The sequence below is a fragment of the Malania oleifera genome, chromosome 1 (assembly GCF_029873635.1).
Source record: "Malania oleifera isolate guangnan ecotype guangnan chromosome 1, ASM2987363v1, whole genome shotgun sequence".
In the NCBI taxonomy this organism is placed as follows: Eukaryota; Viridiplantae; Streptophyta; class Magnoliopsida; order Santalales; family Ximeniaceae; genus Malania; species Malania oleifera.
Genome location: NC_080417.1, coordinates 64,429,476 through 64,447,299, shown reverse-complemented (window position 1 = coordinate 64,447,299; position 17,824 = coordinate 64,429,476).

The window sequence follows — 17,824 nt, the reverse complement described above, 5'->3', positions numbered from 1 at the left end:
AAGTGGTTGTAAAGATTTGATCATTAGCAGCTCTGAAAAACTGAGTATGGGAAGACCAACATTCTGGTGGTAAGACTTTAGGATTGATCATGGTCTTATAAGATCCTGTATCAATGAATGCAACAGCAGGAATGGGTTTACCATGTTTTTCAGGAAGGAGCTGGATCTGGACATGAGGACTGATGCGAGATTCTTGAGAGAAGAGGATAGGTTGGACTGGTTGAACTTGAAGACTTTCATTCGAGTGATCATCAATGTCTGAATCAGAATCTTCTGAATCAGTGAGGACGAGAATAGTGTCTTCAGTCATTTCTTCTTGTTCTAAGAGAACGGATTCTGCATCTGCATCAATTTCTTCATTTTGCAACTGTTGGGCAAGCTTTGCAGATTTTGTCCTGTTCATCGGGCATTACTTTGCATAGTGTCCTTTCTTCTTGCAAATGAAACATCTTGGAGATTTGTCATGTCCTCTTCGGTTCTTCTTTTTGAAGAATCTAAATCTTTTCTTCTTTCTGTGATCTTTTTTGGAAAGTTTGTCAGAAACGTAGTCTTTGAAATGCTTCTTCTTTTTGGGACTACAGATGCAATTCTTTTCTTTGCATTTGATCTGTAAGTAGGGCTTTTTGCATTGCTTAGTGAACTTATGATTTTGCTTGATCATTTTTTAGAACAATTGATGAGTGTCACATAACTTCTCAAGAGCAGTGAGTGCCAGTTAATGAATTTCTCCTAAAGAGATATCTTTGAGAGGCCGAGAGAGTGAAGCAATCTTTCTCTGCAAGTCTGGCTGGATATCTTCTGGTAATGAAATAATATAAACTTGTCTGAGATTATCATCATGAAATCCACCAAGAAGATAATACCGTTTAGACATCCTTTGATAATGAAAATCAAGATCCTTCTTCTTTAAAGAACAACATCTCATTTCAAAATATTCTTGATGAACAACATTAGCATGAATGTCTGGATCACCAACAAATTCTCTGTAGAGAGTTCCCAAGGCAAAGGAGGGAATCTGGGAATTAATGAATGTAACTTGTCTGAATTCACCAAGACTTTGAAACCAATCTCTTAGTGTACCAATAAATCTGGATGTAAATTCAACAAGAACTGATTGTAATGTGTTCCCGGGCTTTGAGAGTTGGAGATCAATCCATGCACCGAATTCACCAATTCTGTCTCTCCACTTAGTTGGAGGCAATCCATCAAAAGAGAACCATGAGTTGTTGTTTGAATGATGAGGAACCGATTGAGGAGGAGCCGAGGTGGCTTCAGAGGGTTCTTCCACAATAGGAACTGTGGTATCGGTCTCGTCATGGAATTCTTGAGTTCTGGACGATCCTGGTTCTGTGGGAGATGCCAACATCATGTTGGTGAGATCAGTAATCTCTTGATCTGAGGAGGAGGATGATGTTTCAGCTTCAGTGGAAACATCACTGTTGTCTTCAATAGGTACTTCAGGAATAGGATCAGCGAGAAAGGATGGAGATTGATCAGGTGAAACAAATGGGCTTTTGAGTTTCTGATCAACAGGTTCAGGTGGCTGATGAATAGGTTCAGGTGGTAAAGGTCTTGCTGGAATTGGAGATCTGCGAGTAATGGGAGCTGCTGGAATAAGGGAGTGTTTTCTCAGGATTTCAGCTGTGGATTTGAAATGTTTGGAATAATCAGGCTATCTGTAGGATGGTGTAGGTGGTGATTGTGGAATGAAGGAATATGACGGAGCATATGGAAAGGCCTTAGGAGTGTAGGTTGGTGTGGAAGCTGGGCGATATTCTCGTTCAATCTGTGATACTTCTTCTCTGAGTCTTCTGATTTCTTCTTCTTTAGCACTGAACAATGATCCAAATCCTTCAAAAATGAATTGTCTGAGTTCAGAACTAAGGACATCGATTCTCCTTTTGAGATCATCATATAATGCTTCAATTCTGGAATCAAGGGTATCAAAACGTTGATTCATCTGAATGCCATGATGGATGAGTCTATCAACTTTATGATCAATGGCAGTCAACGTCGTGTTCTGTGTTCTAGCATTCTGGGTTTGCCAGTTCAGAACTTGTTCAGCTTGAGATGGAAGCTTCCTTGATCCGTCTGGTTGAACTTCAGAAGGTTGGATGAATGGTCTGGAATGAAGATTGGACTCTATATATGACCTTGGTTCCAAGGGTGGAAACTGTTTGTCATATGGAGAAGCCATGAAACAGGGAATTGGCTGAGATTGTGGTAGTTTGGAAACTAGAGTTTGGTAGGGTTCAGTTTGATATGGTTCTGGTTCAGGTTCTTCAGGAGGAAGGAGACCTTCTTCTCGAAGAATTTCAAGGGCTCTATCATAGATCCACAAAGGTTTTGGTTTTGGATCTGGGCGTCGGATGCCTATCCATGGGCTGGATGGGTCATCAGGTTTTCTGTGAGGAGAAAAGGGTTTGCAAGATGGCTTAGTTTCTCTTTTTTGTGATTGGCGACAAGAGCAATCTGGATCGCACATGGATGGATCCACATCCCATATAAAGTGACCTTCAATTTTGTCGGTGTAGATGGGGGATCCGTCTGCTTCAACATGACTGACTGGAATGTCATCCTCGAAAGTGACAGGCTTTATCATTAGTGACTGGAACACCGGAGGTGTGCTGGACGAAGCTGTATCTTTCGGGTTGAATACTGTCTTTACCGTACCATCTAGAAGTCTTTGGAATTTAAGATCTGAGAGATGGATGGGTGAAGATTGTTGATGAAGCTGTTCATAGCTGGAAATCCATTCTAGAGGAATGAGTTCTTTCAGTTCTTCTCTAGGGATTTGTCGTGGGATCTGCAGAATAGTAGGAACATCATCTTTGCGTTCAGCAGTAATCAGGGTAGTATCTTCAGACTGTCCTGGAAGAGGAAGATCGACAGCATGATCTTGCAGTCTGTAGATGAGCTGATGATGCAGAGTAGCCATGTAGGCTGATGAGACTTGTGGAGCACCGGTAATTTGCAGTTGGACCTTCATGCAGTTCCTCAGGTTCTTGTCTCTGAGAGAAATGTTGAAGTTGGGAAAGAACGTGAGACACACGCTACCAGCTTGGAGAGTGGTAAGCGAGGTACCAATTGCTGCATGCTCATACTGTGTGTACGTTATATTGAGTAAAGTGATCCTGGCGGTGACTGGAAGTCCTTTTCTGCCATGAAGAGTGAGTAGTAATCTGACTGCACCAAAGTGAAGATGCGTGTAACCTTCTCTTATCCACTGGTTGATGAGATCTTGGTCAAGCTCAAGATCAACGTACTATATTTTTGGAATCACTCCACTAATCTTGTATAGCCATTTTTTGGGTTATTACATTCTCCCCTCCTTATAAAAATTTCGTCCTCAAAATTGCTATTCGTCTGCTTCCCATTCATAAAGAAAACACTTTTAATTTTATTAACTACTCTCACTTATGGCGGAGGAATATCATGGTTACAATGAGGGTTTTGGGAGATTACAACTATTCAAAATTCTCTCAAAGTCATTCACGTTCCAAAACTAAAAACTTTATCTATCCTACATTACACTATACAAATAAAAATACACAATAATATTCTTTTTATTCTGACTGGATCAACTCTAAACTCTACTGAATAGCGCATCTGATCCTCTGATTCCCTGGAAGCCTCTTCAATGGCATGATTGCGCCACAAAACTTTTACCAGTGGAATCTTCTTCGTGCGTAACTCTTGTTCCTTCAAGTCAAGAATCTGCACTGGTACTTCCTCATAAGCTAAAGTATCTCCCAACTTCAGTGCTTCATAGCTAACCACATGGAAGGGGTCTGAGACGTATTTTCTCAACATCGAAATGTGGAATACATCATGGATCGTAGACAGGACCGGTGGTAATGCCAACCAATAGGCAACTGGCCCCACTTTTTCAAGAATATCGAATGGTCCAATATATCTAGGGCTCAGCTTACCCTTCCTGTGATGACCCAAAAAAAAAAATATATATATATATATATATATATATGATTAAAGTACAATAATAATAAAATAATAAAAATGGTCATTTAGTTAATATCAATATATAAGTATTTTTCTGTAGGATCCTTGATTCCATATTTGATGCCTAAGAAAGACCTTGTCTTAGCGAGTGCTCAGAGACCATTGCGGCTCAGTCGCTCCCTGGAGGTCGGCCTGGTCAAAATGGAATTTCATAGGATAAACAGGATAGACACTATTTGTACACGTAAATAAGTATATATACATAAAATAGTGTTTTGACAGACATAATTTGTCGAAATACATAATAAGATAATAATAATATAGGTATCATATGTGGGGCCCACAATACTATGTGGGGTCCACATGAGTCCCGGAGCCACAAGACACTGTTTATATACGTAAATAAGTACATAAAATAATGTTTTAACTGATATAATTTGTAGAGATATATGATAAAATAATAATAATATAGGTATCCTATGCGGGGCCCACAAGACCATGTGGGGCCCACATGAGTCCCGAAGCCGTATGGAGATTTTTACAAGTCTCAAAACTATGTAGGATGCATAAAATCGTATAAGAGTTATTCGAGTTACGTAGGATCCATTCGGGTCTCGAAGTTGTGTGGGGCCCACAAGACCATGTGGGGCCCACATGAGTTTTAAAATTTAATTCTTGTTCAAAAATAAATAAATACTAAAAGTAGTTTAAAATTAATAACAATGATAATAATAACGATAATAATGATTAGAAAAAAATAATAAAATAATAGAATAATTAATTAAGTTATTGATTAATTAATTAGGTAAGTAATTAATTAAAAAAAAATTATTTAGTGGGAATGGTGGCAAGCACTCCCACATGGCTTCCATCCTTATCCCATACTCAACCCATACCTTGCCCATCCCTTGCCCATTCTTTAATTTAAAAAAATTATAATTTCACCCATCTCCCCACACTTTTATAAATTCTATTTCTTCCCCAAAATTTTCCTATAAATAGGGAGCTCTCAACCTTCATTTTTCACAACAATTTTCTAAGGAAGAGAAGGATTAGTGAGTGAAAGAATTTGTGGTGGAGTGAGAATTTTGATTAAGTTCTCACTCACCCACTCTTTCCGATCTCATATCTTAAAGATAGTTATTGTGTTCGTAGCACACGGTGAAAGAAGAAGGTAAGTAAATTTGATTATGTTAGTATTTTTATTCAAAATTTATACCCGAGTTTATTTGTAAGTAAATTTGATTATGTTAGTATTTTTATTCAAAATTTATACCCGAGTTTATTTGTAAGTAAATTTTGATTATGTTAGTTTCTTTTTATTTTAAATTCATACCCGAGCTTATTTTGTACGTAAATTTTAATTATGTCAATTAGTTCCACAAAATTTTCATGAGTTTATTTTCACGCATATTTAATTATACCAGTTCTATCTTTAATATACTTGCATCTATTTTTGGGTTAAGAAATGTTCCAATCCCCTCGGGTAAATTTTCAGCATTTCTTTCTATTCAAAAATAAAATTATATATATATTTTTAACACAAAAATTGTGTGGCATGAGTTTATTTCTACGTTACATTTTTATGTAAATATGAGTAAAGATAAGATTTTCACGATATTATTTTAAATTGCATAAATGATAATAAGATGATTTTCAAACCCCTTATGGCAACGAAAGTTCAAAGTTACAGATGCTCGGTACCGCAGCTTAAAGTTTATACGGATCAGAGTGCACCCACACTGTTTACAGAGTGGTTATTTATGTTAGTGGATTTCTCCTGAGTGCACACCTGGTTTAAGTCCAGGACTTAATAAGGAAAATCTCACTTAAAGTTTACGTACGTTGATTTAGTTTGGTCGGCCAGCCAGCTAAGTCCAGTCTTCGGACCGCACAACCCAGTCATGGGGGTAAACATGACTTACGGCAAACAGGCCTAAGGGTGGGTTTTTATAATATATGTTTATACATATTTAATTATGTGTACAAAGTTACTGATGATTTGAAGGAAAAGTGTAAGTTTACGTGAAAAGGATCATTTTGGTACTTAAATGACGATCTAAGGAACACGTATAAGGAAAAGTATATGTATGTTTATCATTAAATATTTTTACAGTTTTAAAGTTAAAAGTTTAATTTAACAGTTATAGTATATGATTGTAAAAATTTACTGTTGAAATTGATGACAAAAGTTTTATGCAGAAATTTTTAAATTTATGTTTATTCTAAAAGCAGTATTGAAGTTATAGTATTAAATATTGTTTTACGAAATTCTTTAAAAGCTCATTTTGGCCACACACTAATAATAATCTTATTTACTTACTGAGCGTCGTCTCACCCCAATCATATTTTATTTCAGATAACTCTGAAGGACATGTCGGAAATCAGGCTTAGCAAGCATGCGGGTGGGAATTAGAAAAATAAAGATTTATTTAGAAACATTAGTATGATTTCAGATATTTACGTTTGTGTAATTTTCTTCATTTGAAATAAGTGATTGTAACATGAATAATTAGCGCTCTGGTTTAAATAAAATTGAGTTTATTTGCTTCCGCTGTAAAATTAGTAGTAAAAAGTTAATATCCCAGGCCCCTCGGGGTCGGGGTGTTACACTTCCTCTCAAACCTTATAACCCCTTTCATCAATGCCACCTTCAGAAATACATGATCTCCTGTGTCAAACTCCAATTCTCACCAATGAGTATCTCGCCGACAAGTATCTTCGTAACTCCTCTACTCGCTCTGTACTGTTCGGATCCTATCTCTGATGAGTCTGACTTTATCCTTAGTCTGCTATATCAGCTCTGGCCTCAATATTTGTCTCTCCCCAATCTCATCCCAGTATAACGGGGATCGGCACCTCCTACCATACAATGCCTCATATGGTGCCATCCCAATGCTAGCTTGGTAGCTGTTGTTATACGCAAACTCGACCAGTGGCAAATACTGTATCCAAAGACCTCCAAAGTCCAGCACACATGCTCGCAGCATATCCTCCAGAATCTGTATCATCCTCTCTGTTTACCCATCTATATGAGGATTAAAAGTTGTGCTGAACGACAACTAAGAACACATGGCCCCTTACAGATTCTTCCAAAAACGAGATGTGAACCGTGGGTCTCTGTCTGAAACTATGGATACTGGGATGCCGTGAAGCCTAACTATCTCCTGGATATATAATTTAGCCAATCTTTCTATGGAGTAGCTAACTCTGATCGGCAAAAAGTGGGCAGTCTTTGTCAGTCGATCCACCACTACCCAGATAGCGTCCTGTCCATGCAACGCCGGTGGCAATCCTGTGATGAAATCCATCGCTATATGCTCCCACTTCCACTCAGGAATGTGGAGTGGCTGCAATGATCCCGCCGGTCTCTGATGCTTAGCTTTCACTTGCTGGCACATCAAACACTGATCCATATACTGGGTTATCTCCCTCTTCATGTTGCTCCACCAGAAGGACTTTCGAAGATCAGTGCTACCTAGATGAATAGCATACAAAGACCGATGTGCTTCCTTCAGAATAACCTTCTTGATCTCAAGGTCGGTAGGAATGCATAACCTGGTACGGAACCTCAAGGCTCCATCATCTGAGATGTTGAACTCTGTTTCTTGACCATCCTGTACCTTCTCCATAAGCTCTACTAGTTCTGCATCATTTCTCCGGGCTACTTTAATTCTCTCATGTAGAGTCGGTTGCAAAACCAAGTCAGCAATAAACGCCTGGTTTTAATTCCTTCTCTCTAGATCCATTTGGATCGGATTGGATCGGATGCTGAATCTCCACTGCAAACACAGATGAATCCACTAATTTTCAGCTCAAAGCATTAGCGATCACATTAGCCTTTCCTGGGTGATAGCTGATAGTGCAGTCATAATCCTTTATTAGCTCCAGTCATCTCCTCTGCCTCATATTTAATTCCTTCTACATGAAGAAATACTTTAAGCTCTTATGGTCAGTAAATATCTCACCTACCCCCATATAGATAGTGCCTCCAAATCTTCAGCGCATAAACAATCATCGCCAATTCTAGATCGTGGGTAGGGTAGTTCTTCTCATATTCTTTCAACTGTCGTGAGCCATAGGCTATCACTCTCCCTCACTGCATCCACACACATCCGAGCCCTTTATGGGATGCATCACTGTAAATTATGAATCCCTATTCTCCTGAAGGAATCGTCAACATAGTCGCAGTGATGAGTCGCTGCTTCAATTTCTGGAAGCTCTATTTGCATTCATCAGACCACTCAAACTTCACTCCCTTCTTGGTCAATCTGGTAAGTGGGCCAGACAGTCTAGAGAAGCCCTCAACAAACCTATGGTAGTACCCAACCAATCCCAGGAAACTCCTGATCTCATGCACATTCTTTGGTCGTACCTAGTTTACTACCACCTCAATCTTACTCAGATCAACAGAAATACCACCCCTGAACATAACGTGTCCAAGGAAGGCAACCTGTTCCAGCCAGAACTCACACTTCTTGAGCTTTCGTTATAACTTCTTTTCTTTCAGCACCTGAAGCACTATCCTCAGACGTTGCTCATGCTCCTCTGGGCTCTTCGAATACACCAGTATATCATCAATAAATACTACCACAAACTGATCCAAATATTAGTGAAAGATCGTGTTCATCAAATCCATAAACACTGCAGGAGCATTCGTCAACCCAAATGGTATGGTACCCGGAGCGTAAGTCTATCTTCGAAAAGATCTGTGTACCCTATAACTAATCAATCAAATCATCGATACGCGGGAACAAGTATTTATTCTTGATAGTTACTTTGTTTATTTCTCGATAGTCGATGCACAACCTCATCAAGCCATCCTTCTTCCTCACAAACAAAACCGGTGCTCCCCAGGGCAACACACTAGGCCGAATAAACCCCTTTATCTAACAGTTCCTACAACTGTTCTTTCAATTCTTTCAACTCTACCGGTGTTATTCTATACAGCGCCTTTGAAATCGGTGCTATCCCTTGAACCAAATCAATAACAAACTCTACCTCACGATCAGGAGGTAGTCCCGGTAAATCCTCGAGGAATACATCAGAAAAATCCCTCACCACTGGGATATCTTCCACCCTCAGCTCCCCTTCTGATACTGCCTTCACACAGGCTAAATATCCCTAACAGCCTTCTAATAACAATCTATGTGCCTGAATAGCTTATAGTAACTGAGGTGGGGTGCGCACACGTGATCCCATGAATCTGTACTCTTGTCCCTTTAGAGGTCTGAACACTACCTCCCTCTGATGGCAATCAATGCTAGCATAGTGGGCAACTAATCAGTCCATACCCAAGATTATCTCAAACCCATGCATGTCTAAAACCACCAGATTAGCTAACAAAGACCTTTCCTTAATATCCACTGGACAGTCACTAAGTACCTTTCTACATACCCCTACAGCCCCAGTCGGCATAACAACAAATAGACTAATATCTAACTGCTGAGGTTCAAACCCACATAACTTCACTTATTCTCGGGAGATAAAAGAATGATTTGCCCCAAAATCAAACAAGACAATAGCTTTAAATGATAATATTGAAACAGTACCTATCACCACATCTCCTGCCCCCTCAGCATCTCCCGACGTCAGTGCATAAACTCGTGCCAGAGCAGTATTCCTCCGTAATCCACCTCAAGGTGCCTGGTAGCCTCCTCTATATGGTCAAGGAGTAGTCACTACCACTGGCAGTGCCTGACAGTTCCTCGCGATATGCCTAAGCTGGTGGCACCGATAGCAGAACACCTCCCTCACTCGTCACTCTCCTGAGTGCCTCCTCAAACAACTGGGACAAGGAGGGGGCATCTGTCTGCCCTGTACTGCTCGATCTCCTCCTCCCTGTCGCCATCCCCCTCTACTATTAAATCTCCTCCACGACCCTCAACTGGACCCTGCCTAAAAATCAGAAGGTGCGGGCCTCTTCCTCTAGCTTTATGCTATTGCGCCTCTCTGTAGGCCACTCTCAATCATTGCAGCCCTGTCCACTATCTTTGAGAAGGTCTAAGCTCGAAAACCTACCACCTACTCATACAGGTTCTGTCTCAGGCCTTCCTTAAACTTCCTCGCCTTCCTCTCCTCATATGGCACTAGGTACGGGGCGAATCGAGATAGCTCAACGAATCTCGCTGCATATTACTGCACCGTCATAGACCCCTATGTCAAATACAGAAACTTTGATGCCTTTGCACTCCTAACCATAGCAGGAAAGTACCGCTTGAAGAAAATCTCCCTGAAACGACTCCACATCATCGTTACAGGGTCAGGCCTTTGCTCCTCCAGTAATCTCACTAACCTCCACTAGCACTTTGCTTCCCCAGTCAATTTAAATGTAGCAAACAACACCTTCTACTCGTCTGTACATGAGAGAACTGCTAGTATGTCCTCTATGTCCTGAACCCAATTCTTTGCTACCAGTGGGTCCGCTCCTCCAGCAAAATACGGGGGCTGCATACGCGTGAACTGCTCAATCGTGCAACTCTGCTCCCTGAGCTCCTAACCATCTTAGCCATCACCTACTGAGTGATGCTACACAACACTGCGTCAGGGTCTCCAACACCCATACTAGAAGGTCCTACTCCATCACCTCCCCCACTCATGTTACTGTTCCTCGGATCCATCCTGCAAAGGGAGCAACTAATCTCAGCATACAATTACTATCACACAACCAATACACTGCCATAATTCATAAATTACTCTTCTCTATGACCATTTATCTTCACATCCATAATCCCTATTTAGGATTCAACCCTATCACTCAAAAACAAGACCCAGCGATAGTATCCATGGTTTTTCTGAAATCGTCACTCCAAAAAAAACACAAAAACAACCCCGATACTCCTGCCTCTAGGCCGCAAGATAGAACCCTAAATTCTCACCTCATCCTCTAACAACCACTAACTCACATATATATATCTACCCATCTCCTATTTTTCTCGAAATCCACTCCTATACTCTGGTGTTGTATTCTACTATCTACTAAAGTCTACAGAACCTAGCAACCTAGGCTTTGATACCAAACTGTGATGCCCCGATTTTCATACCAATTTTTTTTTCAATAATAATAAATAAATATTCACTCGTCATCAACAACATCCATAAATCGGCCACGTCAACCATCCTATTACCATTCATATACCCAACCCCGCATTAAGTATCGGGTTAAAAGTTATTTCATTATACAATCTAAAGCGGAAGACAGTATACACATATCAGTCAGAATACAATACCAAGAGTATCAACATACATATATATCACGATAACAAACTCAAAAACAACTCTACTCTAGGGGAATTACACCTCCCCTAGTCCAAAAACTCACCCTGTGTGTCAGGGTCCCCGCTCCCTATGGTCCCAGACTCTATCACCTGGCCTATTCCTGTTCCTTGAAAAATTTAGATAATTTGGGTGAGACACATCTCAGTAAGAAGGAATAAATTATTTACAATGTGTGGTCATATGAGTTCAGTTATAATACACTTTACTTTTCAAATCAACATTTCATTGGAGAAAAATACACTGATAAATATATTCTCATAATTATATAGATATACAACACAAGCTTTTATAAACTTAAAAGCCATTTCTCAAGTTTATTCATTTCCAACACACATATTTACCCGCGAAGTTCCTGAGAATAGGTGAGATTGTCCTCCCATACAGGTAGCTTCCCTCTGCCCTAACACATTATACTGCTAGGAATGGCCACAACTGATACCTATCAGGGCACTCACCTTACTCAGTAAGCACCTAGGCGGAGAGTTTCACTTCGCCTCAATTATTTATTTTATAAAACACACACTCTTTCATTTCTCATAATCATTTCCTATTCTAACTCATTACATTTCTATATATACATAAATTCATATTTGTGTACTTTACATAATACAATAGATCACATAATTCCAACTCTCAACACATTCACGATTTTCGTACTAAGCATACCTCCCCAACGGCATCAATAGGAACCTCACAACACAATTTCCATACTGAGCATACCTCCCCAATGGCATCAGTAGGAACTTCACTACTCAATTTCCATAATAAGCATACCTCCCCAATGACATCAGTAGGAACTTCACACACACAATCTCCATACTGAGTGTACCTCCCCAACGGCATCAGTAGGAAAGGAATACCACCTACCCGCAATTATTATGCAGTATTAATTGGCATATCATCAATCATATATCGGTATATACGTTTCAGAATTCACATTCTCATTTTCACATTTCAATATTTTCATATCAATATACATCATTAATCTCATATCAGTATATCTTAATTCATTTCAACATAAATGTTCTCATCATTTTCTGTGCACATTTCATCATCTCATAATAATATATATCGTGTTTCATATATTTTAACATTTCTCAAAATACCCATATTAGTAATTCGCAAAACCTCATTTTCATGCAAATTATTTCTACTCACATATAAATATCATATTTCATAATTTTCCACTAATCACTACAATAATTCTCATTTCAATATTTTCTCAGAAATTACTCATCGTTATATTTCACATTTTCCAATACACGTCATATGCCACACAATTCTCATCTAATATTCATAACATATTAATTTCACATACCAAAATATTACAATTTAATATTACTCAAATGCCACACAATTTATCTAATATTTATATCATAATAATTTCCAGACAAAATACCATATGCTCATTTTCACATATTAATTTAAACAGTAATTCTAAAAATACTACTATAATTTATTTCCCCTACTTGGCTTACTGAGAGTCTCATTAAAATCTCGATCCTACGCCTATGGCGCCCGAAACTCAAATCCTGCAATTTACATTTCCCCAGATTAATTATCTCATTTCCCTAAAATAATACCCAACTAACCTTCCCTAAGCTCCATATACTCTGAATTAACATTTAAACTATTATTTAACAGTCTCACCTAATTTTCTGAGTTATACCTACGGTTCCCGAAATTGCACCCGCGGCGCTTACCCGGACCCTAAATTTAAAAAATCCTACTTCAACCTCAAATGCTCAATATTCTAACATTTATAAATTAACACTAACTGAATAATAATAAGCCCCTTAGTAACCCCCTTATCCCAAATTTGGGGTTATGCCTACGACAACCCCACGAGAATTCCACTCCGCTAGACTTGTAGAGAATTATCTCTAGATTCTCGTGGTGGTGTCCGATCGTCCTTGGGCTTATAATTTGCAAGAAATTGAGAAAAAATGGGAGATTTGGCTTACCCCAGGAGTTACACCTACGCCGCTCCTACCACTAACCCGCTCCAGTAGAAATGACGGTAGCGAAAAATGGAGTCCAGCAGTGCTCCCTGATTTCCGATCGGGCGAGTATCCGTCACGGAACTAAGGAGAGAGGGAGAGAGAATGTGTCATGCCCCGAACCCGGAAATGGGACCCGGGGGTGAATTTAAGTAACCTAACCTGTCTCTGTATCAATTAAAACATATCTTATACAACATACAAAGAGGGTCCAACCCCGTGGGGTGAACGGATGCCCTACATACATACATACAAATATCCATACTATCCAGAATATGCAGCGAAATACGGTCTTTTATACATAACCAGTATCATACCAGAGTCTATACTATACAAGCTAGGATATACATTCCCATATTACAAAACATGCCCCAGGTGTCTACAAAACTATCCTGACAACCTGGATACCAAAACTCGTACCTAGAAGGTACTAGCAGTAGCTACGACACCCTTGCTTCTCGACGCTACGATGCTACTTACCACTACCTGAAGGCCCTGAAAAATATTGTACGAACATTCGGGGTGAGACACCTCTCAGTAAGGAAGAAAGCAGTTTATATCAGTGTGTGGCATACCAGTGTTATTTTACATACTTCATAACACTATACATAGGATACAGTTTGAAACAATTCGTATAGTTTCATACAAATACATACAGTTCCAGTATTTTTAGAAAAACATTTCAATTCATACGATACCCAACATATATACATACATACATACATACATACGGTCAGTGTCGTCACACTAGTTCGCAACTACACAAGGTCACCTCATCTCACAGCGATTACATTGCTACATACGCAACTACGTTGTGACGATCAAGGCCTAATGGTGAATCCATTGCCTCATACGCAACTACACAAGGTCACCTAGTCTCACAGCGATTACATTACTACACATGCAATTACGAAGAACTACGACTCAGGCCCAATAGTGAATCCATTGCTACATATGCAACTACACAAGGTCACCTAGTCTCGCCCCGATTACATTGCCATATGCACAACTACGCTGCGACGACCTAGGCCCACAGTGAATCCATTGCATCATACGATGTAGCATATAGCTCACACCACTTCGGTGACCAACCGGAATTAGACTAGTGATATTTCACACCCTTGGATATAGATCCGGTCATTCTCGACGTACGGTAATTAGCCACCCCTAGACGATTTCACAAAACCTGGAATCATTTTGGAACTCACATTCCTATACATTTCAACATACTGTAATTAGCCGCCACATAGCTGTTTCACAAATATCTGGAACAAAATACATACAACCATACATACCACACTTATTTAGTTTACGGCAAATCATATCATTTACAATTTCAAGTATACAGTTTATGAAAATATGGATTACGGTCACCTCAATAATACAGTTTAAATAAGACAAACAGTTTTCCAAACAAAGTAGAGATGATACCCGAAATCCCCAATTTTCCCAAAAACTGTAACCCGAAAATCCCACATTTTTACCCGATAGATTTCCCCAAATAAGTAGTCAAAACATACATATGATCGTAGCCTATAAGCTTACCGATCCTGATTTCAAAAATGGACTGATATAATCAGAATCCCCTTACCTTAACCCGAAAACCAACTACGAACTCTACGGTCCTCAAAACTACGAACCAAAACTCCGAAACCTACAAACCATAGCACAAAACATACTTACAATCCGTACTAATATACATATACCGAATCAGAAATGCAAATCGAGTCTTACCTCGATTTTGGCCCGAAACCCAAAAACGCTCGAATCGAGATTCTGATCCAGTAGAAACGTAGAGAATCCTTCACTGATCCTCGCAGTAACTTTGAATTTGTGAATCCGGTGACAAACGGTGAAGGAATCGAAGAAAGAGAGAGAGAGAGAGAGAGAGAGAGAGAGAGAGAGAGAGAGAGAGAGAGAGAGAGAGAGAGAGAGGAAAGCCAAAACTTAGCAATGAAGAGACCCAAAAATCCTTTTATAGACCTTTGACCTGAGGGATTTCATCGAGCAATCGGAGACTTCGTCGACGAATCCTAATATTTCCAATTTCCGCCTCTCGGCCTTTCTTCGTCGATGAACCTCTGAATTTTTTCGACGAAAAGCTTTCAATCTTCGTCGACGAATTTTGGCTTCGTCGACGAAGTCTGCAGAATTTCCATTTTTACCCCTCTTTTACAATATAAACCCACATCTCACGGTTCGGGTTCTTACAGAATGAGAGGAGAGAGAGAGTACAATGAGGGGGGGACTCTTGCGTGGCTTCAACCTGAATACATCTCCTGAAGCTTCAAAAGAAGCTTCAGGTAAGTGAACCTATAATAATAATAAGAATAATAATTGTAAAAACCCAAAAAGAGATATAAAAGATTAGTGGATTGATTTCCAAAAAAAAAAAAATATTTAATTAATTAATTAATTAATCGGATTTAAAAGAAAAAGAAAAAGAAAAAAAATAATTAAAATTTATTTTTATTTTTTAAATAAAATATATTATTATTAATATTAATTAAATATGTATTTATTATTATTATTATTATTATTATTATTATTATTATTATTATTATATATATATATATATATATATAGATATTAAATCACCTGAAGCTTCTTTGAAGCTTCAGGTGACTTCTGATATAAATGATTCACGCCCCCCTTTTTATTTTCTATCTTCTCCTTCTTCTTCTTCTTTATTTATTTATTTGTTTTGTTTGTCCTGCAACTCTCTGTAATCTCTCTCTCTCCTCGTGTTCTCTCTCCCTCTCTCCTCGATTTCGTGACAAATTTTCACCCGATCGAAAATTCGAAAATACCACTAGACTCCATTCGCCGCTGCCGTCATTTCTACCAGAGCGGATCGGTGGTAGGAGCGGCGTAAGCGTATTCCCTGGGGTAAGCCTTCCCCTTTTTATTTAATTTCATGCAAAATATAAGTCCAATTGACGAACAGACACCACCACGAGAATCTAGGGATGATTCTCTACAAGTCTAGTGTGACGGAATTCTCGTGGGAGTATCGGGCCAAAACCCCAAATTTGGGGTGCAGCGATTATTAAGGGGCTTATTTTTAATTAGTTAGCATTAATTTAGAAATGCTAAAATATTAAGCATTTGAGACTGAAGTAGGATTTCTGGAATTTAGGCCCCGAGTGAGCGCCGCGGGTGTAATTTTGGGACCCGCAAGTAAAATTTGGAAAATTAAGTGGGGATGTTAAATAATAGTTTAAATGTTAATTTGAGGTATATGGAGCCTAAGGAAGGTTAGATGAGTATTTATTTGGAGAAATAGATTAATTAATCTGGGGAAAAATGTAAATTGCAGGAATTAAATTTCGGGTGCCAAGGGCATAAAATTTTGGGTCATAAGGAATTTCTCAATAGCTAGGTAAGGGAATAAACTAAAGCAGTAATTTTTCATACAAATTATTATTGATTATGAGTAAATTTATTTTCAGAAAAGCATATGTTATATTGTGTATTACGAATGAAATGCACGATTGGGAAAATACTGCTATGATGATTAAAATGTATATATATGTATGAGATGTAAGGAATTCACGATTTTAGAATATGAAGTATGACTTTTAACAGCATATGTATGGCATGAATATTATTTTATGTGAAATCTATTATGATGTGAAAGATTTTACGAACCAAGCATGATTTCAGGTATTATGAAAATATGAGTTATGTTGTGATAGTTTTGACGATTATGTCATAAATGATGTATTTTCAGTATATATATACCTGAAACAATTTTGGCGCGAGGCCATATATTTATGTTATCGGCACGAGGCCGTATCTATGTTTTTGGCGCGAGGCCATATATTTATATTATCGGCATGAGGCCGTATTTATGTTATTGGTGCGAGGCCATGTATTTATGTTATCGGCACGAGGCCGTATTTATGCTATCGACACGAGGTCGTATTTATATTATTGGCGCGATGCCATATTTACTATGATTTTGGTGCGAGGCCATATGTATGATTTCGGCACGAGGCCGTATCTATGTTTTCGGCACGAGGCCGTAATGATGTTACGTGTGATCATGTATTATATGTTTTCACAACCAGGATGTTAGTTTAATTCAGACCAAGAGCTCGGTACCGTAGCTATGGGTTAATTTTGGCATGAGGCCTTATTAGTACTACCGTCCCACGAGGGGATGGGAGATGGATAGTCGATGTGGCTTTTAGTAGAGTGTGGATGTCCACCTGGCAGTCTAGACCAGGGTGTGGCGGGCTCATCGTACTTACAGACATATTTGATTCGGCAGTGGTCGGCCAACCATTGTCGGGTCCCGCCTTCGGGCTGCACAACCCGTCATGGGGGGTAATACATGACACCAGCTAGCTAGTCATCCTGGGTTTGTTTTCAGTACTACAGTTACAACAGATGATTTTATGTATGATATGATTTATTAACAGATGTGAAAATATATGTTTACCCGGTACGATATGATTATGTTTATAGAATTATGAAATGTATTGTATACGTACAAATGCATTAAATATTCATGTTGCCACACAGCTGTATTTAGTTTATTTTCCCTTACTGAGAAGTGTCTCACCCCCAAACTTAATTAA